The 25561-nt window shown below is 39.1% G+C and overlaps 2 non-coding genes and 1 pseudogene across 2 annotated transcripts; all 3 read right to left on the bottom strand.

The window, feature by feature from the left end:
• Nucleotides 1-15: 15 nt before the first annotated feature.
• On the bottom strand, nt 16-3022 carry LOC148209093 (uncharacterized; annotated as a pseudogene).
• A 7922-nt stretch (nt 3023-10944) lies between these two features.
• LOC148209092 (small nucleolar RNA R71) lies at nt 10945-11051 on the bottom strand. The gene has a single exon (XR_015787458.1). It is a non-coding gene; the product is annotated as a small nucleolar RNA R71 (small nucleolar RNA).
• Nucleotides 11052-19371: 8320 nt separating this feature from the next.
• Nucleotides 19372-19478, bottom strand: LOC148209091 (small nucleolar RNA R71). Its single transcript, XR_015787494.1, has one exon. It is a non-coding gene; the product is annotated as a small nucleolar RNA R71 (small nucleolar RNA).
• Nucleotides 19479-25561: the final 6083 nt, after the last annotated feature.

The following is a 25561-nucleotide window of genomic DNA, read 5'->3' as shown; positions in this document are numbered from 1 at the left end:
CATACAGTTAATATATTAACTTATAAAAACACAGTAAAATAAATCACTAAATGACATACCGGTGTTTAATGTACTATTATTAATCCATGTACCCTCACAATCATTTCTAATATACGTAGATGACGTTTCATCGCTTTCATGAAATGTCTCGATATTTGGCATACTAGGTAAAACTCCATAACCACAATCTTCAACATTATCTCCTAATTCATCTTCGTAGAAATCATCTTCAACTATTCGTTGAGGAGATGTTAAAACCACCGACCAACGAGGATTGACAGGATCTCTCACAAAGAACACTTGCTTTGCTTGAGAGGCTAAGATGAATGAGTCTAATTTATATCCACGGTAGTAAAACCAAGTTCATCTATTTTAAGTCCATTCTTATTCTCAACCCAATCACATTTGAATAAGATAACTGTCAAATGATGATAGTCAAGCTCCCAGATTTCTTGTATTACACCGTAAAATGTCATATCTGAAATGATAGGACTCTTGTCTTTAGCACTGGAAACTTGCATTGTATTAGCCGTTATACTAACTCCACTATTTTGAACCTTTCTTCTATCATCACGTCTTTTTGTATGATAATGACAACGATTAACCACGTAACCACAATAGGTGGCTACATCTGGACGAGGCCCATGTGCAATCCATCTTAAAGAAGGTGTTATAGAGTTATTCGGCACCGCGAGAGCAAGTGCAACCTACGATTCAATTTCAAATAAGTAGCTGACATTTAAGTATACCTTAAATTGTATGGTTAGAGATTCAGATTACCCGTTCTCGCAACCAACTACTAAATGTGCGATTATGCTCATCTTGAAGCCACTTCTTGTTTTTAGGCTTACTTGGATTAAGCTTAGACAAAACATCCATGTGTTGCCTGTTGCAAATATAACATATGTCAATGACAAAGTTATGATCTAGATGATCACTTAATTAGAAAGTTATCTCAGAGAATGAAATTTGCATACCCTACGTATGGAAGCACATCATTTACATTTTGAAGGACATAAAGGTGAGCTTGATTTAGTTGATCCTTACTCGGTTTGCTGTAAGAAGCAATAGACAATGGTCTATCAATGTCTGAATTCTCCTTCCTCATCGATGACCTGAACCCAATTGAATCAATTCCAGATAGATATTCCGAACAAAACTCTACAGCCTCCTCCACAATATAACTTTCTCCAATGCATCCCTCCGGTCGCGTTCTATTTCTTACATAACTCTTCATTATTTTCATATATCGTTCAAAAGGATACATCCACCTCAAATACACAGGTCCACAAAATTCCACCTCTCTTACAAGATGCACCACAAGGTGTACCATTATTGTGAAGAATCCCGGTGGAAAATACTTTTCTAACAAACATAAAGTGACGACTATGTCTTCTTGCAAGCCTTTTAACTTCGACGAATCAATTGTTTTGCTACATATAGCATTGAAGAAGAAGCATAGTCGAATAATGGCATATCTAACATATTTCGGTAAAATACCACGAATGGCCACCGGTAACAATTGTTGCATAAGAACGTGATGGTCATGTGACTTGAGGTTATTAAGTTTCAATTCTTCTAGCGACACTAGAGACTGTATGTTAGATGAATAACCTTCAGGTACTTTAGTTTTTGATAGTGTCTTACACAAATTCAATTTCTCCACTCGTGATAATGTATAACATGCTGGAGGTAAAAATATCTTTTTCTCTCCCACTTAAGGGGCCAGCTCTGATCTAATATTCAATTCGACCAAATCTAGGCGAGCTTGTAATCCATCCTTTGATTTTCCTGGAATATCAAGTAGTGTGCAAATAAGATTTGAACACACATTCTTTTCAATGTGCATCACATCTAAACAATGCCGCACATGAAGATGCTTCAAGTACTCCAACTAAAAAAAAATAGACTTCTTCCAATAACTATTTGAAAGATCTCCATCATTTTTTTCCTTTTTTCCTTCCTTTTTTCCTTTCTTACCAAATGAATATTGGAGTCCACTTGTTTTTGCAAGAATTTCTACTCCACTTAATGGTTTAGGAGCCAATCCCAATTCTGGTTTACCATTAAATGCTTTCTTCTGCTTCCTATATGGATGATTACGAGGTAAAAACTTACGATGCCCGAGATACGCCACCTTCCTCCCTTTTGGCAAATAAATGGATGAAGTTTTCTCCCCACAAATTGGACATGTGTGATATCCTTTTACCGCACGACCACACAAATTCCCATACGCAGGAAAATCATTAATAGTCCACAGTAAAATAGCTTTAAGTGTAAAACACCGTTCTTGATATGTATCAAAACATTCAACTCCATCATTCCACAGCTTCTTCAAATCATCAACTAATGGAGCTAAATAAACATCTATGTCATTTCCTAGTTGTTTGTGACCAGATATTAATGCAGTCAACATCAGAAATTTTCGCTTCATGCACAACCACGGGGGTAGATTGTACGTCACCAACATAACTGGCCAACAACTATATTTACTATTTTGTTCACCACGTGGATTGACCCCATCTGTTGAAAGAGCAAGACGAAGGTTTCTAGGCTCTAGACCAAACTCTGGCCACAATTTGTCTACTTCTTTCCACGAAATTGAGTCTGCTGGATGTCGTATATATCCATCACTTACTCTTTTTTTGTAATGCCAAGTCAACAAACTTGATATTTCTTTGCTTCGAAACATTCGTTGAAATCTTGGAATTGGAGAGAAGTACCACATGACTTTGGCCGAAACATTTTTCATTGCTTCCTTTGAATCTTTACGAAGCTTCCATCTTGATATTCCGCAAATGGGGCATTCATCTGCATCTGAGTGTTCTTTTCTAAACAAGCAACAATCCTTGCGGCAAGCATGAATCTTCTCATACTTCATCCCAAGAGTACATAAAGTTTTTTTTGCTTGATACATAGAATTTGGAATTTCATTAGGACTTGGTAACATATCACGAACTAATGCTAACAACTCTGTAAAACTTCTATCGCTCCATCCAAATTTCGCTTTCAAATTATATAACTTCAATGATGCAGATGTTTTGGTAAAGTTCTCACAATTTGGATATAATGGTTTCTTCGCATTACCTTGTAGCTCCTCAAAATTTTCTGGACTATCGTCAAAGTAATCATATGCAGCCTCAAACATCCCTATTGTGTCATCAAAATCGTCATCCTCAACTTCTTCTTGTGCACTAGTAGACATACTTTCGATATCTCTTAATCGATATTGATTCACCATGCCAAATCCATGTCTTATAGCTTTGATCAATACCATAAACAAATAAGTGATCTCTTACTACATTCACATGCTGAGACTTTGCATTTACACACTTTAAACATGGGCAACAAATGACATTTGATCTTTTTGAATGTCGTAATCCATTTTCAATGAACATCTCAACCCCTAAACTATACTCGGTTGACATTCTATTTTTTGTCATCCACGACTTATCACTAATTAAATCCCCACAGAGACCTTCAATATTCTCCATCAATTTGCTTTCAGAAAACTATAAACCTGTGACCTTCAATATTCTTGAAGACATGGTGTAATAGCTGGTCAGGGATTTAAAAAAAAACATAACGGTATCACCCGTTGAGTCCTGATATCCACAGTACACTTATTGGACTAGAAATTCGCATGATCCTGAAAATGATATGTAGTGGTGATGAAAATCTAAAGACACAAATGAAATGTGCCCAAGGAGTAAAAGTGATTGTTTGTTGTTCCCAAATGAAGAATTATCATCTTGGTTGCTGAATCATTAACATAAAATGTAAGTCGTAACAATGATGTGAATTCTATAATAATAACTCATAGCTTAAAATCTTAGAAGATACTTGGAACTAATACCCTCTAGAAGGTACTTACGGCAACACACCAGCAATATTTCCACCCAAACCAGCGTAAATCCCCTTAAATACTATATGTCCTCCTCCACGCACAGCCTGTAATAAAATTCCAGGGGGAAAAATTAGCAGCTATTCTAAAAGATTATGATACAAAAAATAAAATTATCATCAACCAAGGACAATTTCTGTTTGACCTAGATCTAAATGCCCACGCAATCAATATCATAGATTTATCCACACCTTCACCATCTCAAAATAATTAAATAACAACAACAACAATAATAATAATATACAAACAAACAGAAAAGGAAAAGGAAAACAAGTCAAAAGAACAAATAGTACAATAGTTTCTAAAGAGGTTCAAATCTCTTGTGCCATAGAGTATTGGTGAAATTTTCATTCAGAGGTTGGTGAGGAATTCATTCATAGAAAGGTTACAGCCAAACAAAAAAGCCTAAAAGACGGTGTCCCAACTCTAAAAAGGAAGAATCAAACAAAAGCCCTCAAATCAAAATTAATAGTGAAAGTAGTGTAGTTCTAAAACAACTTGTGATGGGCACTCCAGTTTGAGGCCATGAACTATAAAATAAAGAATTTATTAGTAACCAAATTCATGATAGAAAACATACTGGTAATCAAATATATTCTAAATAGTATATTTGGCAACAATTTATGGTTGATAACATAGACAACTGGGAGCAATCTGAAAGTCAATAGATTCATGTGTTTAGGTCCTATATAAACCCAAACAAGGTCACTCACCAAAGATTATCTTCTTTTCATGCTTCAAACATAAGTAGGCCACAAGATGTGAAGATCAGTTGTTGAGCCTAATTACCAAAGAACTAATCATCAAATAGACTCGAGTTTGAGTAGCCAAAGCCCCAGCAAAGCGCCATTTGAAAGAGGAACTAAAGTTACAGTGACAAGGAGTTGGAGGACTAACGGGGCAAGAGTAAGCACCATGAAGATATTCAACTTGCAAATAGAATAAGAATCTAACAGCTCCTGAAGAATTCAAGCACCTTTGCAAAGAATCAAGACCCATTCTGGTTAAATAAATAGAGCTAAACGTATTCTTGAGAAAATTTACCTACAAGGAACTAATCCTTGTTCGGACCCCTTTTTCTGTTTCACGATGGGATTTTTTCAAATAAAAATTGTGTAAACTGAACAAGTCGAAATTTTGAAGAATACACTAATTCATCAGTTTTGAAAATAGAAAAACACATACCATTTTAGTAGTTTGACAAGATGTGTAATTGAACTATGATCTTATAAAGGCTTGTGACAAAACTGATGAGTCTAAAGTCTCATTTTCCTAACCTTCTCCTTTTCTGGACAGCACACAAGGGTTTCATTCATAGAAGCATCAATAATACCTCTTTTCTGGAACTCAGAAAACACTCTCCAAAGATCGCCTTTAATATGCTCTCGATTCTCTTAAAATAAGGCCATCGATAAACCATTTGGGCCTTGCAACTTGTCTCCTTCAAAATCAAAAACCACCTTCCTAATCTCTCACAAAGAAAAAGGGGCTTCCAAGCTTTACCTTTCAAAGTCGAAAGTAGGATACCAATCTAGACCCACCATTGAGAAGTCAAGGGAGTTCCATACAACAAAGAAAAAAAGGAAACGACCTCTCCCTCAACAACCTGATCCCCCTCAATAAGCTTGCCTTCCACCGTTCTCGAGAGACAAGGAAATTCTTATCCTATTTAACCCACTACACCCTAGCTAAAAACACATACCATTTCAGTAGTTTGAAAAACACATAACCAAACATCATAACAAATTTGAAAAATACTTCTTATAAGGTAAAAACATTTCTTTCCCATCCAAAAATTCAAAAACGTCTACATGAAAATTTGGAGAAAAGAAGCTTCAAAACACTGCCCACTTCTTCAACTTACAAACAGAAATACAGGTTTTTGCACTTTTCAAGCCATAACATTGTTTAATTACATAATTGAACATATTTGAGATTTTGGAAACACAAAAACAACTTTTTTCTTTTCATAAAAAGCTAAATACACTTCAAGACATCAACATGCCTTTTTAAAACTTCAAGGACATCAAATACTCACATGGGTTGTCGTCTAAAGAAGTAAATTTAATTACTGCTTTTTCTTCTACAATGTAAAGCACATTGATTGTTCCTTTCCAATTTTATTCTATTTTAGTCTTTCGATTCTTCAAACCACATGTTTGTCTTAAACTTGGGATAAAAATCAGTTGGTAATTATTATTAGTTTGAATGCAAAGACGAGATAGGAACAGTCCACAGAGAGATATGAACTTGATTGTAACTCTACAACCTCCATCTACACCGCTTTCGACCAACAAAGTATCCATCTAATAACCTCCAGAGTTCAATAAACAGAGATTAAGGAAGACGCAGAGAGATTGGTAATGCTCACCTTCAAGAAAACCTCTTCCGGAAAATGCAATGCCGATGGGCGTCTGGTAAATAGCACAGCGTCGAGAGAGAGATGATTTGAGAGCCGGAGCTTAGGCGAAGGAGGAGAGATTTATATGTGATATGAGATGATTCGCTCCCTGCCACCGAATCGAAGCTCGCCGCTGCTGATTTTGTCGCTCTCTGCCGTCGGAACTTCCTCCTCACCGTTGGGTCTCGCTCGCGCCTCTTGTACGTGGTTGTTTGCTCCCCTTCTCCCAACAATGGAGCAAGGTTTCGCGCCGGTTTCACGAGAGGGTAGAGAGGGTTCGCGCGGCAAAGAGAGCTGGGGAGGCAAAAAAATTTCGTGGGTAAAAATTTTGGGTGACATTTTTAATTTAGGGTTAAAATTGGGCACTTTTCATGGCGGGCCTGACCAGCCACTAAAACTAAAACTACAATGGCAGGCTAAGCCCGACATGGATACTTAAAAAAATTTAAAATAAAAAATTCCGCGTGTTTTTTAGCCTGTCCGACAAGGTTGCCTCCGTGTTTTTCTTGTTCGACATCGTTTCCTCCGCATTTTTTTTCGTCCGACATTAAAACTAAGATTTGTTGTAGTGTTCGCCTGAAACAATAATTGTTGAGGGGGGTGAGTATATAAAATATACTCCGTAAGTAGCCCTCACCAACAACACACAAACATCCTGCTCACACAAAATCATGAAACATTCATAGTCATGCTCTTCATCACATTATGCAATCAACCATAGACACACTCTATAAGATTCGGCGACAACCACAACCATGAAGAAATTAGTTATCAATCTCGAGTCTCCCTAAAATCTCAAGCACCTCTACGCTTATCACAGCTATCCTAGCCTTCCACAGCAACTCTTGCGAGTAGAGTCGGCCCCTGACCATTTTTACCCAGAGCCCCGACACTACTGCATCAGCCCTCGACCATTTTTACCCAAGGCCCCGATGAGTTCACCATCTATCGGCCCTTGACCATTTTTACCCAAGGCCCCAATAGTTTTCCTTCCAAGAGACTCCTGACATCGACCCTCGACCATTTTTACCCGAGGCCTCGATACTCAATTAGTGACGTATCAGCCCCCGACCATTTATACCCGAGGCCCTAACACTCACCCATTCACTTTTCCCCAAGAATCCAACGTCCCTTTTCATAACCCACTCCACATCAACCCCTAGCCTACAAACAGGGTCCGAAAATATGCTTCTATTACACCCACATCTCATAAGAAAATAATATGACTCAGATCAGCACGCTCACATCATAAATGAACATTTATATAAACTATACAAGCACGCCCACGTCATAAGAAAGCATAATCACAATAATTCTATTTTAACGTGCATCCTTTGTAAACATACATCATCCCGCAACAATTATCAGCAGTTTAGCACGGCAAAATTCCACCATTATCACCGACGAATATTTAACACTACACCAAGTATACAGATTAACACAAACGAGAGTTACCAATCACAATAGCGTATCAAAATAAATATTAACCATCACGAAACAGCACATTAGAGACCAACTAGCACACATTAACGCACGCACACGCCCCCTGTCTACTTACTCACAACCGCGCCCCTAAGTTTTGCGTCGATCTCACACGTAGGCACTAAAACATAAAAAAAAACAGCAAGTTACATATACTATTCGGCCTTCGAAATCAATTCTAAGAGGGTTCAAATGACTCATTACCACAAAATCGACTTCGTATAGGTGCGGGTAACCTAGATCTAGCTCGCCAAGGTGTGGGTAGCCTAAATCGGGCTTAGAACGGATGTGGGTAAGCCCGAATGCGACTGAAACGCTGCTGTCCACGAGTTGCAGCAGAGGGGACGCACCAAATCAGCTACCGAACACTGCTGTACATGAGCCTAGGTGATGAAGGAGTGTTGTTTGGACCCGAAGCCGTCAGGAGCTGTTCGCAAATGACGATCTGTCACGAATGACACTCGAACCGTCGCTATTGCTGTAGAATCAGCGTGTCGATACCGTTCGGGTTTGGTCTCAACGTGCAATGGATCGAAGATTGTGCCGCTGCTGCTGTTAAGATTGCTGGAACGTCGTGGGTCGCCGGCCGTTGCTGCTATGGTCGTCGGGGCGTCGAGGTGCTGCCGTAATGCGGTGTTCACTTGGTGGTTTCTCCACAAAACCTTAACCATTAAAGGTAAAGTTTTGTCCGGAGGGCAAGCGAAAACTAACCTCCTTCTTTGAGCAATTAATATTAGCTCGGTTAGCAGCTAACCAATCCATGCCTAGTATCACATCGAAATCCTGCATATCCAGTTGAATTAACTTTACCTCTAAGGTCTGACTAATTACGCTTGTTTAAATGCGTAAAAAGAAGGTTTTAGATGCTGTTTTTACTATGTTTTAACTTTGTTTCGGACTTTTTCTCGGTCGTTTGAGTTCCAATTCATGCAAAATTCATATATGATGGTTTGTGGTTGCCTTATATTGTATTTATGACATTTTAGGACCATTTGGGAGTGCAAATTAATCAAAAGAAGCAAAAAGACGGAAAAAACTACATGGGAGCCTGCAGAAAAACAGGTTTTCTTCCAACTTTGCCCTTAATGAAACGCGTCTTCCAATGCGTTTTGGTGGTTCCAACCGATGCATACGTGTAGAAGAAGTGTTCCACTATCAGTTTGAGCACGATTTGGTCAGTCAAAGGAGTTGGAAATGGGTGATTCACCATCGTTTTAGGACCTACCTAACCAATTCTGCACAGCTATAAATTCCAGCAGCTTCTCCACCAAATTCATCAAGCCTTGCTTCCTTCTCTTGATCATTTTAGTGTTTCTTTGTTGCTTTCTAAGTACTTTTGAGTTGCTTTCATTAGTTGCTTTTGGTTTTTAAATTCCGAGCACTTTACATTCTTTTATTGAGCTTTGTTTTGTTTCCATTTGTACTTAGTTATTTTCTACTTATTCAAATATATAAAAATCTGGCACTTTGCTTATCTTCTCTTTGTCTTTACTTTATTTTTAGTTAAGAGAGTTGTGTTTTTGGAGGAAAGAGCACGTGACACTCCCCTTGCTTGAAAGAGAAGGGCGAAGCTCTCAATCCCGATAAAAACTCTCCGTTAGTTAACTTTTGTTTTTCACACATGCATTCCACATTCAACCATTTTACTTGCTGTATTTTCTTCAATATGTCTTTCTAAATTCCCGTCTCTAGCCCGGTTATGGATAGTTAGCCTTTTATGTCTAAAAAGGGTTGCTAAGAAGTAGTGTTTTTACTTTCCATTCATTGCTCAACATGTTTTCCCAAAAAGTTAGGATTTAGAGAAGGCCACTGTAAGTCTTAACAAGTCAATACTGAAAAGGTTGCTTATTTGCATTGTTGAGTGGTTAAACCGAGGAGAGGAGCGCCTTAGACATAAGGGTTCCGCTTAAGTAGCCTAGACATAGGACCTTAACCCGAGGTTGCGACTATTTCCATCCTAAAACTAAGATATATCTCATAATAGACATATTAGGGAATGTCTTAGGACTTTGAACTTGCTTAGACATAAGTAAAGTGAGAAGCGTAGTCGTTAGTTTCTAAAGTAAAATGCATATTATCCTTAGCATGTCCTTGATTCTTTGTTGGCTAACTTGAAGTAATTCGGGCTAGGTTTTATTATTATAAGTCCAAATCCCAAATCCAAACCATTATTTGTGACCACTTCCCATTTACAAGAATCACTCATTTCAACATTCACTATTCTTTAAAACTTCAGAGTTTGGAAATTGTTTAGAAGTCCTTGAGGATCGATACTTGGATACTCCATCCATTTTATATTACTCTGACAGGTGTGCGCTTGCATCTATATAATTGTTACCACGCTTAGTGCGTGCGTTCAGCATAACATCCCAGTCAAGTTTTTGGCGCCGTTGCCGGGGACTTTAGTTTTAAAATTATTTTCAAATTCTTTTAGTTTTTATTTTTGTGAATTGTTGTTGGGTGTAATTTCCATCCACCGTTTTTGTTCTATATTTTTGGTCGTTTATCTCACAAGGGTAAGTTAAAGTGCATGAGCACAAGATCTTTTCTTCTACCCCTTGACCCTGAGATTGAGCGGACCCTTCGAAAAACTAGAAAGGAGCAAAGACTTCGAAAACAACTAGAAAAGCAAAAAGAGAGAGAAGGTGAAATTAGTCCTGAAAGTGAGGTAGAGAGTACGAGCACATCAATGGCAGATATTCCACCTCGTGATCCGGTTGATCCACCTGCTGTTAACGGTCATATGAGAAATGATGAATTCAACCATATCCAGATGGCGGACAATAGAGACGTGGCAATGCGAGAATATGCCGCCACGGCTTTTCAGAACTTTGATTCAGGGATAGTCAACCCTATTCCAGCCCACGCAAACTTTGAGCTTAAACCAATGATGTTCCAAATGTTGCAGACAATTGGACATTTTGGAGGGCAGAAACATGAGGATCCACATGATCATCTGAAATCATTCATTCAAATTGCAAATGCATTTCGATTACCTGGTATAACAGACGATGCTCTGAGACTAACACTTTTTCCATTTTCTTTGAAGGACCAAGCTAGAGCATGGCTCAATGCATTTCCACCGGGATCCATCACCACATGGGGGTCGTTAGTGGAGAAGTTCTTAACAAAATTCTTCCCACCTACTCGCCACGCTGATATCAGAGAGGAGATCATCTCCTTTAGACAGTATGATCGTGAACCTGTTCACGAGGCGTGGGAGAGATTTAATGAACTAATCAGGAAATGTCCGAACCATGGCTTGCCGGCATGCATCCAGATAGAACATTTCTTTAGAGGTTTAGATCATCCTACTAAGATGATGCTAAACAATGCTGCCAACGGAGCCTTTACAAAGAAGACATTCAACGAGATAGTTGACATCCTAAATGACTTAGCTTCACACAGCGAACTATGGTGTTCGCAAAGATCTAGGGCAGCACCAAAGAAGCAAGATCCAGCTGGAGTTTTGGCTCTGGACATTGCGACCTCGATGCAAAAAGAGATGGTTACAATGAACCAGAGGCTGAAAGAGATGGCATTGGGAATAAAAAATCCATTAGCCACGCCGATACAACCTGTGCAGTCGGATTATTGCACTCCTGCCCCTGTTTGCCAAGTCAACGATCTCATTTGTTCATTTTGCAGTGAAAACCATATTTATGATAATTGTCCACATAACCCTGCTTCTGTTTTTTATGTAGGACATGGGAACAATAGGAACTTTAACCCATATTCGAACACCTACAACCCAGGTTGGAGGCACCACCCTAATTTCTCATGGGGAGGTCAAGGAGGTTCGAGCGGTTTTAATCAAGGGCAGAGCCAACAGAACAAGCAGCCCTATGTTCCACCTACACAGCAATACATCCCACCACCGCAACAGCAGTACAATCAGAGAACACAGACTCCACCAGTTCAAAATAACAACTCAAATCTTGAGAATATGATGAAGGAGTACATGGCCCGAACCGACGCAGTGATACAATCCCAAGCGGCATCAATGAGGAATTTCGAGACCCAATTGGGACAGCTCGCCAATGAATTGAAGAATAGACCCCAAGGTTCTTTTCCAGGCCATACTGAATTACCAAAACGAGAAGGGAAAGAACAGTGCAAAGCTGTCACCCTTAGGAGTGGACTGGCATATGATGGACCAACAATGCCAACAACAGATGTACAGATTCCGTCCACTGAACCAATTGTAAAGATACCAGAAAATCCAACAACACTAGAAAAAGAAAATATTAGAAAAGGTAATGAGGATACCCCGAGTGTTCCTCCACAGGTACAGCCTTCTTTTACCCCTACTCCCCCGTTTCCACAAAGATTAGTAAAGAAAAATAATGATTCCCAGTTTAGAAAATTTTTAAATATTTTAAAACAACTGCATATAAATATACCATTAGTAGATGCTCTAGAACAGATGCCAAATTATGCTAAGTTTTTGAAAAATATAGTTTCTAGGAAGAAAAAAATAGGAGAGCATGAACTGGTAGCCATGACAAAATGCAGTAGTGAAGCTGTAGGCAGCCCGCTACCCATGAAATGTAATGATCCTGGCAGTTTTACCATTCCATGTTCCATAGGAGGAAAAAACTTAGGTAGGGCATTATGTGATCTAGGCGCTAGCATTAATCTTATGCCATTATCAGTTTTCAAATCTTTAGGCATAGGAGAAGCTACACCTACTACGGTTACCCTCCAACTAGCAGATAGATCTATCATAAGACCTGAGGGAAAGATAGAAGATGTTTTAGTCCAGGTGGACAAATTCATTTTCCCTGCGGACTTTATCATTCTAGATTGCGAGGCAGACTTAGACGTTCCCATTATTTTGGGAAGACCATTTCTAGCCACTGGGGATACAGTTTTTAATGTAAGGAAGGGAGAAATTACAATGAGGGTAAATAATGAAGAAGTTAAATTTAACGTTCTAGACGCCATGAAATTACCAGGAGACTTTGAAGAGTGCTCTGCTATAAATAGCTTGAATCCTATTATGTTTGATGAGTTTTATGACTCGTTAGTTACAGAGATTGAAGAAGAGCTTGATAAGATAGCAGAAGGACCAGAAGATGTGATTAATCCTATTGAAAAAATACAAAAAGAAGAATGCAAGTCGTTACTTCCGTCCATAGTGGAACCACCCACGTTGGAGCAGAAGCCATTGCCGTCGCATTTGAAATATGCGTATCTAGGGGATAACGACACTTTACCAGTTATTATAGCTTCCAATTTATCACCTACTAATGAATATTCTTTATTGCAGATTTTGGAGAAGCACAAAAAGGCCATTGGATGGACGATAGCAGATATCCGAGGGATAAGCCCGGCCTTTTGCATGCACAAAATTCTATTGGAAGAAGATGCTAAGAACTCTATTGAGAGTCAAAGGCGGTTGAACCCGAAGATGAAAGAGGTTGTAAGGAAAGAAATTCTCAAATGGCTTGACGCCGGTGTTATATACCCAATATCCGACAGCAGCTGGGTAAGCCCAGTACAGTGTGTACCAAAGAAAGGGGGTATTACCGTGGTGGCCAACGAGGAGAATGAGCTCATCTCAACCCGAACTGTGAGCGGGTGGAGAGTTTGCATTGACTATCGCAAACTCAACAAGGTAACAAAGAAAGACCATTTTCCTCTCCCGTTTATTGACCAGATGCTCGACCGTCTGGCAGGTAAGGATTTCTATTGTTTTTTAGATGGATATTCGGGTTATAATCAAATTACTATTGCTCCAGAAGACCAGGAGAAGACAACATTTACGTGTCCGTATGGTACGTTCGCTTTTAGGCGAATGCCCTTTGGACTATGCAATGCACCCGCGACTTTTCAGAGGTGTATGATGGCCATTTTCTCTGACATGGTAGAAAATATTCTAGAAGTTTTTATGGATGACTTTTCTGTTTTTGGAAATTCTTTTGACGCATGTTTAGTTAATTTGGAGAGAGTATTGGAGAGATGTGAACAAACAAACCTAGTCCTAAATTGGGAGAAGTGTCATTTCATGGTACAAGAGGGTATTGTTTTGGGTCACAAAATTTCCAAGCAAGGAATAGAGGTAGACCACGCTAAGATAGACATCATTTCAAAGCTACCTCCTCCTACAAATGTCAAAGGGATTAGAAGTTTTTTAGGGCATGGGGGATTTTACCGCCGCTTTATAAAAGACTTTGCTAAAATTTCTAAACCCTTGTGTCAATTGTTAGAACATGATAGACCATTTGTTTTTGATGATGACTGTTTAAAATCATTTGAAATGTTGAAAGTTGCTCTAAGTTCAGCTCCTATAATTATCGAACCTAATTGGGATTTACCTTTTGAGCTCATGTGTGATGCTAGTGATTATGCAATAGGAGCTATGTTAGGACAACGTAAAAACAAGATCTTGCATCCTGTGTATTATGCTAGTAAGACTCTGACCGGTGCACAACTCAATTACACTACTACTGAAAAGGAACTGTTAGCAGTTGTGTTCGCCTTTGATAAGTTTAGGTCTTACTTGATAGGCACAAAAGTCATTGTTTTTACTGACCATTCTGCTTTAAAATATTTATTTGCTAAAAAAGATGCTAAACCACGTTTGATACGGTGGATTTTGTTACTTCAAGAGTTTGATATTGAAGTTAGGGACAGGAAGGGTACTGAAAACCAAGTTGCTGATCACCTGTCTAGATTGGAATCCCCGCTCTGTGATGATGGAACTGTTATACGTGAACAGTTTATTGACGAGCAACTCTTGCGAGTTGATTCAGTTCCGTGGTATGCCGATATAGCAAATTATTTGGTAAGTCGAATAGTTCCTTATGAGTTCAACAAGCAACAGGTAAAGAAATTTTTAAATGAAGTTCGATGTTATCGTTGGGATGAGCCTTTTTTATATAAGCTAGGACCTGACAATATCTTACGCAGGTGTGTCGCAGAAGAAGAGCACGAGGCGATATTAGACGCTTGTCATATGTCTCCATATGGAGGACATTTTGCAGGACACAAAACCGCAGCCAAAGTTTTGCAAAGTGGGTTCTTTTGGCCCACTCTGTTCAAAGATGCACATAAGTTTACCCAGGTTTGTGACAAATGCCAACGGACAGGTAATATATCTAAACGCCACGAAATGCCTCAAACCCCGATCCTGGAGATTGAAATATTTGATGTGTGGGGTATAGATTTTATGGGTCCATTTCCATCTTCTAATGGTAAGCTTTATATATTGTTAGCAGTAGATTATGTTTCGAAATGGATAGAAGCCATTGCAACTGCTACCAATGATTCCAAAGTTGTCATTCGTTTTCTGCAAAAGCACATTTTTACGCGTTATGGAACCCCGCGTTGTCTGATAAGCGATGGGGGGGCTCATTTTGTGAATAGGTCTATGCAAAAGTTGCTGACTAAATACAATGTGCGTCATAGGGTTGCAACAGCATATCATCCTCAGTCGAATGGGTTAGCCGAAATATCTAATAGGGAGATAAAAAACATTTTAGAAAAAACTGTAAATCTTAACCGTAGGGATTGGTCTTTTAAGCTTGATGATTCACTTTGGGCATATAGGACAGCATTTAAGACTCCCCTCGGCATGTCCCCCTATAGGCTAGTTTTTGGAAAAGCATGTCATTTGCCTCTTGAGCTAGAATATAAAGCATTTTGGGCTACTAAGAAATTAAATTTTGATTTGTTGGCTGCAGGTGAAGCGAGGAAGTTACAATTGTTGGAATTAGAAGAACACAGGCACTTTTCTTATGAGAATGCTAAGTTGTTTAAGGAAAAAACTAAACAGTGGCATGATAGGCGTCTTCGGCCGAACAATCTTCAAGAAGGTGATCTGGTTCTGTTATTCAACTCTAGGTTGAAACTTTTCCCTGGAAAACTTAAGTCTAGATGGTCTGGTCCCTTTCAAATTTTTAAAGTCTACCCATATGGGGCAGTGGATCTAGTTGACTCTAAAGGAAATGTTTTTAAAGTAAATGGGTAGAGACTTAAGCCGTATTTTGGAGAACCAGTGGATAGAGGAAAAACCTCTATTCAACTTTCAGGTCAATAAATGTTTGCGAAAAATGTTTTTCCTTCTTATCCGTTTTTGAAAGAACAAAAGTAAAGGAAGGAAGTCTTTGTATCTTGTATTTTCTCTTTGTTTCATTATAAAGTTTTTCTTATTAAGAGAATGTTTTTGAAAACGTTGAAAAAAAAAGAAACAAAAAAAGAAAGAAAAAAAATGTTGAAAAACAAAAAAAAGAATTACGCAGGCGCCTGGCGCCTGCCCTGTTTTTCCAGCATTTCGAAAACTCTCAGGTTCGAGAAGTCGTGCAACATATCTACAACTTACGGACTTCATTGGATTTTGCGGTTTTACCTTCATGGCCTCCAGCGCTAGTTGCTATCCTTGGTCATCCATCTCCCAGTATTGACACTGATCCTAGTCCACAACCTCCGACTTCATGAAGGGGAGGTTCCTTCTTTGCTATTTTTTGTGTTTTATTCTTTTGGTTAATGACGTAGTTGCATATTCTAGCATTACTACGCATGTTTTTTTTGTATTGATTATGTTTCGAGCTCAGTTGAAGCATGAATAAATTAGTATCGTTTATCTTCTGATCACTTAAAGTATGCCTTCACTTAACCTTAGTTTAGCTTTTCACATGCCTATTTTGAAGCATCTGTGCTGTGCATGTGATTTCATGTCGATGATGATTATAAGAGATTGTTGAGTTTTATGTTCTATGCCTGACTAAGCTTTGAGCTATTTCCTTTGTTTATGTGATAAACTCATTTTCTTTTATGTCTTTTTGATATTTACAGACTTTAAGCTTTTTCTTTGCCCCTATATAGGAAGTCCTTGTCCTTTTTACTGTTAAGCCTTTTTCATCCGATGCAAAAGTCTTTTCCCAGTGAGGACACTGTCTCTCTTAAGTTTGGGGGGGACAGTCGTTGTGTCAGTCGTTGTTTCAGAAAGATAAGGTGTTATTTATATTTAAAAAATCATGCTATTTTCTTTTGAAAAAGAGTCAGTTGGAAAGAAAGAAAATGTTGAAAAAGCACTTAGCTAAAAAAAATAAAAACGAAAGAAAGAAAGAAAAAAGTTGCAAAAGAGTAAAAAGAGTCTTGTTGAGAGAAAATAAGAGTGGGGAAAAGACTTGTGTTAGAAAGAAAAGAGTGGTAAAAACAATGAGAGTTAAAGAAAATGTATTTATGATTCCCGAGTCCTACTGTAGACACCCATTTAGTTTTAGGTTGGGTGTTGACTTTGAAAATAGCAGTAAAGATGGTGATAAGTGACTTCGTGTTTCTCATTGTCGTCGTTTTATGACCTAGCTATTAGTTCAAAGTCTTTCTACGAGTAGCTGTGGTTGAAACCGATGTTAGTGTGTGGAAACCTCAGGGGCTAGTAGCCGGTCTGTCAGATGTAAAAGTCTTAGTGTAAGGAGGGAGTGTGCAGATTCCTTAGGGGTATTTGAAAACGTTTTCTGTTTGTGAAAGAGAAAAAAAGATTTTGAAAGAAAAAGTTTTTATCATTTCAAACTTGGTTTATAGTGACTAAGTTTACAAAGGCAATAGAATGGTAGGCTCTGACATCTTTTCCCTGAGACAATTTATGATTGAACATCTCGGTTGCTTTTGCTTTTCCTTGTCCATGTGTTAGAAAGCTGATTAAAGTTGCTAAGTTTTGCTTGAGGACAAGCAAAAAGTTAAGTTTGGGGGTGTGATTACGCTTGTTTACATGCGTAAAAAGAAGGTTTTAGATGCTGTTTTTACTATGTTTCGGCTTTGTTTCGGATTTTTCTCGATCATTTGAGTTCCAATTCATGCAAAATTCATATACTATGGTTTGTGGATGGCTTATGTTGTATTTATGACATTTTAGGACCATTTGGGAGTGCAAATTAATCAAAAGAAGCAAAAAGACGAAAAAGTTACATGGGAGGCGCCAGGCGCCTGGGATGCCTGCAGAAAAACAGGTTTTCTTCCAACTTTGCCCTTAATGAAACGCGTCTTCCAATGCGTTTTGGTGGTTCCAACCGATTCATACGTGTAGAAGAAGTGTTCCACTATCAGTTTGAGCACGATTTGGTCAGTCAAAGGAGTTGGAAATGGGTGATTCACCATCGTTTTAGGACCTACCTAACCAATTCTGCACAGCTATAAATTCCAGCAACTTCTCCACCAAATTCATCAAGCCTTGCTTCCTTCTCTTGATCATTTTTAGTGTTTCTTTGTTGCTTTCTAAGTACTTTTGAGTTGCTTTCATTAGTTGCTTTTGGTTTTTAAATTCCGAGCACTTTACATTCTTTTATTGAGCTTTGTTTTGTTTCCATTTGTACTTAGTTATTTTCTACTTATTCAAATATATAAAAATCTGGCACTTTGCTTATCTTCTCTTTGTCTTTACTTTATTTTTAGTTAAGAGAGTTGTGTTTTTGGAGGAAAGAGCACGTGACACTCCCCCTTGCTTGAAAGAGAAGGGCGAAGCTCTCAATCCCGATAAAAACTCTCCGTTAGTTAACTTTTGTTTTTCACACATGCATTCCACATTCAACCATTTTACTTGCTGTATTTTCTTCAATATGTCTTTCTAAATTCCCGTCTCTAGCCCGGTTATGGATAGTTAGCCTTTTATGTCTAAAAAGGGTTGCTAAGAAGTAGTGTTTTTACTTTCCATTCATTGCTCAACATGTTTTCCCAAAAAGTTAGGATTTAGAGAAGGCCACTGTAAGTCTTAACAAGTCAATACTGAAAAGGTTGCTTATTTGCATTGTTGAGTGGTTAAACCGAGGAGAGGAGCGCCTTAGACATAAGGGTTCCGCTTAAGTAGCCTAGACATAGGACCTTAACCCGAGGTTGCGACTATTTCCATCCTAAAACTAAGATATATCTCATAATAGACATATTAGGGAATGTCTTAGGACTTTGAACTTGCTTAGACATAAGTAAAGTGAGAAGCGTAGTCGTTAGTTTCTAAAGTAAAATGCATATTATCCTTAGCATGTCCTTGATTCTTTGTTGGCTAACTTGAAGTAATTCGGGCTAGGTTTTATTATTATAAGTCCAAATCCCAAATCCAAACCATTATTTGTGACCACTTCCCATTTACAAGAATCACTCATTTCAACATTCACTATTCTTTAAAACTTCAGAGTTTGGAAATTGTTTAGAAGTCCTTGAGGATCGATACTTGGATACTCCATCCATTTTATATTACTCTGACAGGTGTGCGCTTGCATCTATATAATTGTTACCACGCTTAGTGCGTGCGTTCAGCATAACATCCCAGTCAGTCAACCCTATTCCAGCCCACGCAAACTTTGAGCTTAAACCAATGATGTTCCAAATGTTGCAGACAATTGGACATTTTGGAGGGCAGGAACATGAGGATCCACATGATCATCTGAAATCATTCATTCAAACTGCAAATGCATTTCGATTACCTGGTATAACAGACGATGCTCTGAGACTAACACTTTTTCCATTTTCTTTGAAGGACCAAGCTAGAGCATGGCTCAATGGATTTCCATCGGGATCCATCACCACATGGGGGTCGTTAGTGGAGAAGTTCTTAACAAAATTCTTCCCACCTACTCGCCACGTTGATATCAGAGAGGAGATCATCTCCTTTAGACAGTATGATCGTGAACCTGTTCACGAGGCGTGGGAAATATTTAAAGAACTAATCAGGAAATGTCCGAACCATGGCTTGCCGGCATGCATCCAGATAGAACATTTCTTTAGAGGTTTAGATCATCCTACTAAGATGATGCTAAACAATGCTGCCAACGGAGCTTTTACAAAGAAGACATTCAACGAGATAGTCGATATCCTAAATGACTTAGCTTCACGCAACGAACTATGGTGTTCGCAAAGATCTAGGGTAGCACCAAAGAAGCAAGATCCAGCTGGAGTTTTGGCTCTGGACATTGCGACCTCGATGCAAAAAGAGATGGTTACAATGAACCAGAGGCTGAAAGAGATGGCGTTGGGAATAAAAAATCTATTAGCCACGCCGATACAACCTGTGCAGTCGGATTATTGCACTCCTGCCCCTGTTTGCCAAGTCAACGATCACACATCTTTGTTTTGCAGTGAAAACCATATTTATGATAATTGTCCACATAACCCTGCTTCCGTTTTTTATGTAGGACATGGGAACAATAGGAACTTTAACCCATATTCGAACACCTACAACCCAGGTTGGAGGCACCACCCTAATTTCTCATGGGGAGGTCAAGGAGGTTCGAGCGGTTTTAATCAAGGGCAGAGCCAGCAGAACAAGCAGCCCTATGTTCCACCTACACAGCAATACATCCCGCCACCGCAACCGCAGTACAATCAGAGAACACAGACTTCACCAGTTCAAAATAACAACTCAAATCTTGAGAATATGATGAAGGAGTACATGGCCCGAACCGACGCAGTGATACAATCCCAAGCGGCATCAATGAGGAATTTCGAGACCCAATTGGGGCAGCTCGCCAATGAATTGAAGAATAGACCACAAGGTTCTTTTCCAGGCCATAATGAATTACCAAAACGAGAAGGGAAAGAACAGTGCAAAGCTGGCACCCTTAGGAGTGGACTGGCATATGATGGACCAACAATGCCAACAACAGATTCCGTCCACTGAACCAACTGTAAAGATACCAGAGAATCCAACAACACCAGAAAAAGAAAATATTAGAAAAGGTAATGAGGACACCCCGAGTGTTCCTCCACAGGTAAAACCTTCTTTTACCCCTACTCCCCCGTTTCCACAAAGATTAGTTAAGAAAAATAATGATTCCCAGTTTAGAAAATTTTTAGATATTTTAAAACAATTGCGTATAAATATACCATTAGTAGATGCTCTAGAACAGATGCCAAATTATGCTAAGTTTATGAAAGATGTAGTTTCTAGGAAGAAAAAGATAGGAGAGCATGAACTGGTAGCCATGACAAAATGTAGTAGTGAAGCTGTAGGCAGCCCGCTACCCATGAAATGTAACAATCCTGGCAGTTTTACCATTCCATGTTCTATAGGAGGGAAAATGTAACGACCCAGACTTTTCCGCACACCTCTAGGTCACATTTACTACCCAACTAATTAAATTAACTTTCTAATGCAAACAAACATATAAAATGAAGTTTCAATCCTCATCAATTTATCGATAATTCAATCTCAAAGAATAACAATCAACAACATTCGTAATCCATTCCACGAGGCAAGTTTATTATTCAATCTATATTAATCTAAATAAATGGAATAAAACTCAAATGGGCTCCAATCCCGAAAGGGAACTAACAACAAGGAAAAAAAAAATATCTCCCGATTCAGGACTAACTAACGTGAGGGACTCGGGGCGTTACATAAAAACTTAGGTAGGGCATTATGTGATCTAGGCGCTAGCATTAATCTTATGCCATTATCAGTTTTCAAATCTTTAGGCATAGGAGAAGCTAGACCTACTACGGTTATCCTCCAACTAGCACATAGATCTATCATAAGACCTGAGGGAAAGATAGAAGATGTTTTAGTCCAGGTGGACAAATTCATTTTCCCTGCGGACTTTATCATTCTAGATTGCTAGGCAGACTTAGACGTTCCCATTATTTTAGGAAGACCATTTCTAGCCACTGGGGATACAGTTTTTAATGTGAGAAAGGGAGAAATTACAATGAGGGTAATTAATGAAGAAGTTAAATTTAACGTTCTAGACGCCATGAAACTACCAGGAGACTTTGAAGAGTGCTCTGCTATAACTAGCTTGAATCCTGTTATGTTTGATGAGTTTTATGACTTGTTAGTTACAGAGATTGAAGAAGAGCTTGATAAGATAGCATAAGGACCAGAAGATGTGACTAATCCTGTTGAAAGAATACAAAAAGAAGAATGCAAGTCGTTACTTCCATCCATAGTGGAACCACCCACTTTGGAGTAGAAGCCATTGCCGTCGCAATTGAAATATGCGTATCTAGGGATAACCTCACTTTACCAGTTATTATAGCTTCCAAGTTATCATCTACTAATGAATATTCTTTATTGCAGATTTTGGAGAAGCACAAAAAGACCATTGGATGGACGATAGCAGATATCCGAGGGATAAGCCCGACCTTTTGGATGCACAAAATCTTATTGGAAGAAGATGCTAAGAACTCTATTGAGAGTCAAAGGCGGTTGAACCCGAAGATGAAAGAGGTTGTAAGGAAAGAAATTCTTAAATGGCTTGACGCCGGTGTTATATACATAATATCCGACAGCAGTTGGGTAAGCCCAGTACAGTGTGTACCAAAGAAAGGGGGTATAACCGTGGTGGCCAACGAGGAGAATGAGCTCATCTCAACCCGAAGGGTTCATAGAACAAGGTCAAGAGCAAAAGGTTTGCAAGCTTAAACGATCCATATATGGACTCAAACAAGCATCTCGATCTTGGAACATAAGGTTCGATACTGTGATCAAATTTTATGGTTTTAACCAAAACGTTGATGAGCCTTGTGTATACAAGAAGATCGTCAACAACACCGTAGCCTTCTTAGTGTTGTACGTGGATGTTATCCTACTCATTGGGAATGATGTAGGATACCTCACTGACATAAAGAAGTGGTTAGCGACTGAGTTCCAAATGAAGGATTTGGGAGAAGCTCAGTATGTTCTTGGCATCCAAATTCTAAAGGATCGCAAGAACAGAACGTTAGCTCTGTCTCAAGCAACTTATATCGACAAGATGCTTGCTTGATATTCGATGCAGAATTCCAAGAAAGGTTTATTACCCTTCAGCCATGGAATTCATCTGTCTAAGGAGCAGTGTCCTAAGACACCTCAAGAAGTTGAGGATATGAGACGTATACCCTATGCTTCTGCAGTGGGCAGCCTGATGTACGCTATGCTGTGCACTAGGCCTGACATTTGCTATGCGGTAGGGATAGTCAGTAGGTACCAATCCAACCCAGGATATGATCACTGGACTGCTGTTAAGGGAATCCTAAAGTATCTTAGGAGAACGAGGGACTACAAGCTCGTGTATGGCGCTAAGGATTTGATCCTTACAGGATACACTGACTCTGACTTCCAAACAGACAAGGATTCAAGAAAATCCACGTCGGGGTCAGTATTCACTCTTAACGGATGAGCGGTAATTTGACGAAGCATCAAACAACGATGCATCGCAGACTCCACCTTGGAGGCTGAATATGTTGCGGCTTGTGAAGCAGCAAAAGAGGCGGTTTGGCTTCGAAAGTTCTTGACAGATTTGGACGTCGTTCCAAACATGAACTTGCCCATCACACTTTATTGTGATAACAGTGGTGCTGTGGCAAATTCTAAAGAACCTCGAAGCCATAAGAGAGGCAAACACATTGAAAGGAAGTACCACCTTATACGAAAGATAGTGCAACGAGGAAATGTGATTGTCACGAAGATCGCTACAGAGCACAATATTGCTGATCCTTTTACAAAGGCACTCACGGCTAAGGTGTTTGAGGGCCATCTAGAAAGTTGTGGGGTGCAAGTGGGTTTTCAGGATTAAACGGAATACATATAGCTCTATATCACACTATAAAGCTCGCCTAGTGGCCAAGGGGTTTCATCAGACAGTAGACATTGATTATTCTGAAACTTTCAGCCCTATTGTCAAACTGGCTACTATTATAGTTATTTTTACTTTGGCACTTGAAAATGGTTGGGATCTTCGTTAAACAGACATCAACAACGCCTTCTTACATGGGCTTCTACATGAGACTGTCCTAATGGATCAACCAACAGGTTTTATATCTCCAAGTTCTAAGCATCTAGTATGCAAACTTCGAAAAGCCTTATATGGCCTAAAACAAGCCTCTAGGACGTGGTTTGAAAGACTCACTACTTTTCTAAACACTCTGGGATTCATTGCATCTAAAGCTGATCCTTCCTTATTCTACAAAGTTAAAAAGGCCAGGCCTGCTATATTTTGATCTATGTTGATGACATAATAATTACCGCAACTCTTCCTCAGCCATTGAAAACATCATTTATACATTCCACAATAAATTTTCTGTAAAGGATTTGGGTAAACTCAACTATTTTTTAGGAATTGAGGTATCCTATCCCAATTCCACAATTCTCTTTCTTTCTCAATCTAAATATATTACAGGCCTGTTACAAAAGGCTAAAACACTTGAAGCCAATGCCATTACTACCCCTATGACTAGTGGTTTGATATTTTCTGCAAAGCAAGTGTATTTATTGTCGAATCCTTTCTTATACCGCATTGTAGTAGGTGCCCTACAATATGTAACCCTAACTAGACCAGAAATTTTCTATTCAGTAAACGAAGCATGTCAGTTCATGCATGCTTCTACCACTACTCATTGGCAGCTAGTCAAAAGAATACTCAGATATCTTAAGGGTTCCTTTGACCACAACCTATTACTATATAAACCTACCGAGCTACTACTCCAAGGCTATGTAGATGTAGACTGGGCATCAGACCCATATGACAGAAAATCCACTTCTGGATTTTGTATTTATTTGGGAGGAAACTCTATTTCATGGGGTTCTAAAAAGCAATCAATAATATCGAGGTCAAGTACAGAAGCTGAATATCGTGCCCTAGCCCTTGCTGCTTCAGAGTTGGTTTGGTTGAAAACTCTATTCCGTAAACTTCGCATGCCGATTTTGCCTTGTCCGGTTCTGTGGTGTGACAATCTAAGTTTGGTTCATCTCAACTCCAATATTGTCCTGCATTCCAAAACCAAACATGTTGAAATTGATATATATTTTGTCCGTGATTTGGTAATTTCAGGGCAAATTCGAGTATAACACTTACCTTCGACTGCTCAAATCGCTAACATGCTCACAAAGCCCTTGTCTCCTTCTCAATTTCAAGAACTGAAAAAGCAAGCTCAACGTTCGTATGCCTACCATTGGCTTGAGGGTGGCTGTTAAGATTAGTCATTAAGTGGGCTTTGTTATTTCCATGTGGACGGTTGTTATTTATGTTAGTATGAAATAACAAAATGGTTATAATTAGTTTTCCCATTTGGTAGTAATAGGGGCGGGTGTGTGAGTTTATGAACTGTTGGAAATGTCTTTTCGTTATTGGATTATCTAAAATGCATATTTTTATGTCGTTATGATTACTGGATGTGTTAGTTAGGAAACTTGAATGAATGCTCTGAAATTTGCCATTCGTGCTAGCGTTACGTTGTTGGAGTAGGTTGGATGAAATTGTTTAGCTTTCTTTTGTCAGATGTGTATTATAGTTACCTGTTGAAAGGGTCTGTTCAAAGGCTGTGCGAGTTGTATCTATTCTTATCACTTTGTGTAAAGCATGTTGAAAATGTATGCGAGTGTTGCTATTTATCTTACAAGAGCCATTACGTGTGTGTTTCCTTATGATGTGAGCATGATGTTGGTTGTTAAATGTTGTGTTATGCGATCCTTATGCGTTAAAATCATGTAGGACAATGGGTTGTGCTAGGACATTGTAATAAGTGTAATTAGGAGGCTAGTACTGGAAATCTTGGTTGGAGACGAGAAGTGGAGTGGGATGTTATGAAAGAAAACACCGCGAGTGTCAGGGCCTCGGGTGCAAAGGTCGGGGACTGATATGGTACTACTAGGGGTGGAGGCTCTAGGTACAAAGGTTATGGGCCGATACGCCAGTCTTAGTATGGACGAATGTCGAGGCCGTAGGTACGAAGGTCGGGGTCGGCATGAAGAAACAAATCATTGGATCAACACTGCTAGTTGGGTGATGGGTTCCAAGTACAAAGGTCGGGGGTTGACACGCCAACTTGGTTTGAATGGGTTTCAAGGCTCCGGGTACACA

Source organism: Momordica charantia (genome assembly GCF_013281855.1).
Source record: "Momordica charantia cultivar OHB3-1 chromosome 9 unlocalized genomic scaffold, Mcharantia_2.0 BLBB01000009.1, whole genome shotgun sequence".
NCBI lineage: Eukaryota > Viridiplantae > Streptophyta > Magnoliopsida > Cucurbitales > Cucurbitaceae > Momordica > Momordica charantia.
This window is presented reverse-complemented; position numbering and strand designations above follow the sequence as displayed.